Source organism: Lupinus angustifolius, unplaced genomic scaffold, assembly GCF_001865875.1.
Source record: "Lupinus angustifolius cultivar Tanjil unplaced genomic scaffold, LupAngTanjil_v1.0 Scaffold_537, whole genome shotgun sequence".
NCBI lineage: Eukaryota > Viridiplantae > Streptophyta > Magnoliopsida > Fabales > Fabaceae > Lupinus > Lupinus angustifolius.
The window spans coordinates 72,078-79,299 of record NW_017727886.1 but is presented as its reverse complement, the minus strand read 5'-3'; positions in this window follow the sequence as shown (position 1 = coordinate 79,299).

Here is a 7,222-nt window from a genome sequence, read left to right as displayed (position 1 = left end):
TCACTGAGTCTCTTTGGTGGTACGACACCAAAGACGACTTCCTTATTATAACACAAAAACAATACAAAAACAGAGTATTATCAAGCACAACGTAGCTCAATATATCACAATTAAAACTCAGCTAAAACCCTATACAAGACTCACAAGTAAGCATGAATATGTATGAGTTAATTGATGTGCGAAAACAGAGAATTTCTATCCTAGAATTCTTCTAAAGAAATGCAAGAATCATGCAAAAGAAGATAACAAGTGTTAACACATTAATCATATGCAATTAGATCACAATTAAACCCTAAAAGTGATACTATCTCTCACTATCTCACAATGCATTTTTCTCTGCCTAAAATGACACAAATGAGCACGAAAAATATGCAACTAGCAATTCTAAAAATGAATGAATGATCTATTAATGCATGACCTAAAAACAAAGTTTATATATAAATCCTTTCTGATACCCAATTAATCGATTAAGTGCCCTTTTAATCAATTAACGGGTTGTTGAGAATAAATGTTTTCAGGTAATCAGTTATCTTTTAAAATCGAATTCACGTTAATTGGTTAACTCCTTCCTTAATCGATTAAGTGGCATATTTTCAGCTAAATGGCAAAATGGTAAACTACCTATATGTTAGGCTTATAAACTATACATGTTGTACCAGTATATTATGCCTAAGATGCACAGATAACATGTATGATTAGTGCATGAACATATAATAATCTAGATGGCATGTCTCTTGTAAATGATTTGATTATATTTAAGACTTGTGAGAATGGCACCTAGGTTTACCTAACCTAGACTCAATATCTAGGACACACATCTAAGACTCTAAACGTGACTCTTGTAAGAACCTAGTCTAGATATGAGATCCTTCAGTCCATGGCATGTTGATTTGTTGAGTCATCTTCAAACTTTCAATGAATCCTTGTCTTCATCAAAACATAGGCAATGTAATAGCGCAACACTTTGACACTTTGCACTTTCAGTAATGTCCGATTACATGTTTGGACATTATGTTTTGGTAATCAATTACATCCGCGATGTAATCGATTACATAGAGCTCTTGCAACCATATTTTCATATCTGGATGAACAATTTTCGTCCAAACAGAATGTTTTTCACTCCAATCGTGTCCCAACTTCATGGAAGAGTATATTGGTTGATTGAAAGCCTATTTAAAGGCATTGAAAAATGCAATTCCACATACAATCCATACACGAATTACACAAATTTCCACATACAATTCTTTGTACTTTTTGTTGCAACTTTTGTTCTAAACCTTCAGAAATTTTATGAAGTTGCTTCAAATAAGTCTAAGTTTTCAAACTTAATTACTTTCATGAGCATTGTATATTAAGTATATTAAGAGCAAGAGGATTGTAAGTGATAACATTTTCAAATCTTGTAAAGTCAATCCTGCCATATTTTCATTCTTCATGTTGTTTTAAAACTTGTCATCACAAGGGTGTGGTGAGAAGGGGGAAAAGAGAACTTGGAAAGGGTGATTTCAATGGGTGTAACGTATTTGTGAGTGTGTAAGGTAGAAAGATTATCAGGGAGAGAAATTGTAATTACAACTCAAAATATCTAGTATAGAAACCTCTTGTGCTGCAAGAGTATTAGACATAGCTTTCGGTGGACAAGAAGGTGAACCAGTATAAACACTCTGTGTTCTTTCTCTCTTCTTTCTACTCTTACATTTACATTTAAAGTCTTTATTTAGAAACTATTTTTACAACTTTTCCTATGCACTATATTTTGATACCATAGCAGAAAAATTGATCATATTCTCCCACCAACTAACTCACTCCCCCTCTTAGTTGCCATCTAATACTTACAGTTAGAGTAGCACCATTAAGCTGCACTACAAACTTGTAAACTCGTGACATTTTTCTTGAGTTCTCATGGTACGTTATTGTTACCGTGTAATAGAGATTTGAGTTCTAAATCCTAGCCGAGGTTAGGTTGAGTATTCACTAATACAAGGATCTTAGAAGTGAGTTAGGATTGGTTGGGGCCAGAACCATAGGTGGTAAGGATTATCCATAGAGGGTTGAGGGTCAAATGGATCAGGGCATTTCCGTAGTCTAAGAAAGAAGTCTTGTATTGATTTGAAGTATGTTTTGTAAAACATTTGACTTTTATTACTGAAGAAAATCTCCCAAGATTAGAAGGGGAGGCCTGAATGTAGTTTGCAATTGTACCCGTAAACAAACCAAGATAAAATTAACATCTCGATTTTTCTTTCCTTTATCTTTTAATTTCTATCAATATACGATTTGTTTAGCTAGAATTAATTTGTTTATTGAGTTTAATGGTTGCTCTGATTCTGTGATATTAATTAGGCGTAAATTTGTTAAGTCTTGTACGTAAATTGATTGAAATTTCCTATAATTTTATGTTCAAGAAATCCTATTTTCCAAGTAAGAAAAGAACACAATTAATTAATTAACATGTTATATAATTGATTAAACTGTGTTGTCTTTAATCGTTTAAGGGTTTGAATAATCGATTAAACTGGTAGTTTTCTGAATATTGAAAAAGCGGCTATTGTATACCGCTACACCTATTCACCCCCTCTAGGTGACCGTAAGCCCTTGTTATCCAACATTCATAACTCCAATTCCCTGCAAAATCTTAGTAACAAAATTCGGCAAAAGAATGTTAGTTGTAAAACAAAAGGGTGGTTGTAGGGGCTGTTATGCAAGCAAAACATTCATATCCACCACCTTGTTTAAGAGAATAAGTTGTTTGCTATCCTCTTCTTTTTTAGGCTCACTTTTCCTCTTCTCTCCATCTCTATTTTTTTTCCAAAATCCTTCGGTCCTCCATTACTTGTTGAGGAGATGATGGAGATAGTACCACCCTCCTTTTTTGGTGCATTAAGGTGTACTTATTGGATCTTCCATCACATGTAGCTCCTTTGTCAAACTGCCATGGACGACCTAAAAGTAAATGGTTAGCCTCCATCTCCACAACATCACATAACACAAAATCTTCATACTTTCAAATTGAAAATGGAATTCCATCTTGCTTGTTAAGAAGCATTTTCCTCACCTCACTTAACCATTGTAACTGGTAAGGAGTGGGATGTGACTTAGTCACAAGTTCAATTTTTGACACCAATCTTGTACTAACCACATTTTTACAACATCCACTATCAATTATTAATGAGCAAAGTATACCATCAACCAAACATCTCATGTGAAAGATGCTTCCCCTTTGATTTGTATCACATTCCTTGATTTGACTTCCTAAGAGCCTCCTCACCATGAACAAATCCCCTTCAGGAATGATGGTATCAACCTCCTTATCAAGATCATCTTCCTCATCACTTGAAGCCTCAAATTTAGAAGAAATATGCCCAAGGCCTAAGCACTTGAAACATTTCATATCTCAACTCATTTGGTTGGATACCATTGGTTTCTTGCCTTAGCTTGTGTCCACAACTTCCTTGGTACTAGGCGGACCACCTTTAGTTTGGCTTCCCTCCATCTTGGGCTTGTCCACCCATTTTGATACTTGAAACTTGGAACTAGAAATTTAGGAAATTTTTTACCTTTTCCTCTTCAATTGTTCCTCAACCTTCATGGTTTGTTGAAACATGTCATCCAATTCAACAATATATTGAATGTATTGGTTTAAACCATGTAAGAACCTATCTATAGTGGCTTCTCGGTCCTCTTCGAAATTGGATGTTAGTAAAGCTAATTCAATTTACTTGAAGTACTCATCAACACTCTTAGACCCTTGAGTGAGCCTTTGGAGTTTGTTGTGAATGTCCCTTTGGTATGAGCTAGGGACAAACCTGTGAAGAAGATCTTGCTCCTGACCGTGGCACAGTTTTGATGAAGACATCAACAACACATAAAGAAGAAAAGGAAGAATACTTATGAAGACAATAAAGATAAAGCTTCAATGATTTATAATCTAAGTCTTTAGGTACGTCTATCCTTATACTCTATTATATAAAAATAGTAGTAATGCTCAAAAGTATTTTAAAAGAAAATTGAAAACTACAAATATAAATGAAAACCATTATCAAAATAATATATAACAAGTTACTGGATCTAAGAAACAGGTTATTATGACTAAGTAACAAGTTATCAGAACTAAGTAACACATTACATGAGTGAGAAACGAGTTATCCAACAAAAATTGATCAGGATAACCGATTACACCTTTTGAGTAACCGATTACATAATACGATAAACAATTATTCTGTTGGATAGAACATTTGGGTAATCGATTACAACCTGTGAGTAATTGATTACATCCTGATAAAATCAATTACTAAGTTGGACAGAATGTTTGGGTAATCGATTACTGAGAGTTGTTGCACCAGTTTTCATATTCAAACTACACAACTTTCATCCTGAATGAAATTTATTCATTCCAATCGAATCCTACCTTTTCATAGAGGTGTTATGGTTGATGGAAAGCCTATTTAAAGGCATTGAAACTCATAATTCATAATATACAACTTATATACACAATCTAAACGTTTTCTGAAATACTTTCTCTCTGCACGTTCTACAACTTGTTAAATTTCAGAATATATTTTCTGAAGTTGCCTTAAGTGTTGTTTCAAAGTTATTCAAACCTTTTGAGCATTAGTATTAAAGTGTATAAAGAGTTATTGGATTGCAAGAGTTCATAGTTTCAAATCTTGTAAAGGTAATCCTTGCCATAGTTAAAGTTTACTTTTTTCAATTTGTTTAATTACTTTCTTTCACAAGGGTGTGATAAGAAAGGGGATAGGGTCATTTGAAAAGGGTGTTTTCCAAAGAGTGATATAGGTATTAGAGAGTGAGTAAGGTACAAGGAAATCTCGGGGTGAGAATTTGTAATTACTACTCTTAATATCTAGTGAAGAAATCTCTTATGATGCAAGAGTATTGGATGTAGCCTTCGGTGGAAAAGAAGGTGAACTAGTATAAAATCTCTGAGTACTCTTTTCTCCCTTAACTTCTTAAATTTACTTGATATTTTATGCATAACTTTTTCCGCTACTATTAACTCTTGAATTTTGCAGAAAAATCTGTCATTATTTTTAAACAACTAATCCGCCCCCTCTTAGTTTCCATCTGAGTCTTACAATTGGCACCATATCTTTTTTTTGAGTAATTTATTCTTAAAATTGATCTTGTATCTAAGATGGCCGCAAGATTATTTATAGGAGAAGGTTCCAACATCAATAGCCCTCCAAGCTTTGTTGGAGAATGCTATGACTTATGGAAAATAAGAATTAGAATCTTTATAGAATCTCAAGGTCTAAACATTTGGAACGCAATTGAGGAAGGACCATATGAACTCTTCACATTTGTAAATATGTAAGGGAAGTAAAGCTAAAATCTTCATGGAATGATGAAGACAAAAGGAAGGTGCAATACAATCTCAAAGCAAAGAACATCCTCATTTCAACACTTGGCATTGATGAATTCTATAGAGTATCAAACTGCAAATCTGCTAAAGAAATGTTGGATACTCTAGAGACTACACACGAATGAACTGAGGAAATCAAAAGTTCGAGACTCAACACGCTCTCCCAGGAATATGAAATGTTCTGTATGAAGCCTGAAGAGAAAATTTTAAGATCACTTGGAAAAATATTATCAAATAGTGATTTCAACTTAAAAGTTCTAAGATCACTCACTAGAGCATGGCAACCAAAAGTAACAGCCAATTCTGAAAAGAAAAGTTTATCAAAAATTTCCTTGGCTTCTTTATTTGGTAAATTGCAGGAATACGAATTGGAACACAACCAACTTGACCAACATGAAGAGCAAGAAAAGAATACGAAGAATATCCCTCTCAAAGCAAAGGTAGATAAATATGACTCATTAGGAGATGAATTAGAAAAAGAAGAGATGGAAGACATGAGTCTTTTTATAAAGAAGTTCAGCAAGTTCCTTTAAAGGAACAAAGGTGCTAAAACTGGACAAATGAAGAAATTTACCAAGAATAATGACGCCTCCACTTCAAATCAAAACTTTACTTGTTTTGAATGTGGTAAGCCCTACCATATGAAGATGGACTGTCCAAACCTGAAAAGAATGCCTTCAAAGGCAAAAATGAAATGAGGACTGGACGAAGGGCCTACATAGCTTGGGAAGATATTAATACTAGTTCTGCCTCTGAACCATAAAATGAAGAACAAACACATCTCTCACTAATGGCATCTCATTACTCTGATGAAAAGGTAAATTAAATTACCTATTTTATTCTTCTGAATTGCAACTTAGATTTAATGATTTACATGATGAATATGTCAAACTAACTAAGTTTTTTTTTAAAACAAAAAACTTAGTTAGAAGTATTCAGAAATAAACCATCATCTTCTTCATGTCAAAACTGCATTACTCTTGAAAATAAAGTTTCAACATTAAGTCTTGAACTTAATAAATTAAACAATAGTAGCAAAAATCTGGACAAAATTATTAAAGATCAGAGACGTTCTACAAATCGAATAGGTCTTGGCTATTCTAACAGCCAAGTTTCTAAGAAAAAATGTCTCAACAAAGATAAACTTTCGGAAACAAAGTATCCATGCATTTAATTGTAGTAACAATAAATCTAAGATACATAAGAAATATCCCATATGTACATATTGTGAAAACCATGGACATACACCAAACACTTGCATGATTAGAGAACATGGTGTATCCTTAGGTCACTATATATTGATTGACAATGGTGCTAACAATGTAGGACCCAAAGAAAATTGGGTACCTAATACTACTTAACCTGTTTTGCAGGAAATATTGAGAGTCGTCTACAATCTATGGTACTTGGACAACGACTTCTCAAAATACATGACGAGCGACAGAGATAAGTTCTTTGTCCTTACTCCAAGGGACACAGGCTATGTCACATATGGTGATAACAACAAAGGAAAAATACTTGGAGTTCATAGAATCAGTAAGCCACCTTCAACAACTATAGCAGGAGTATTGTATGTCGAAGGACTCAAGCACAGCTTGTTGAGCATAAGTCAACTATACGAGAAAGGATTTCATATGACATTCTACCCTGATAAGAACATTATCAAAAGTAAGGATTCTAATAACTCTAAACTAATTAGTAAGAGGATAAATAATATATATATATATATATATATATATATATATATATATATATATATATATATATATATATATATATATATATATATATATATATTATTTATCCTCTTACTAATTAGTTTAGAGTTATTAGAATCCT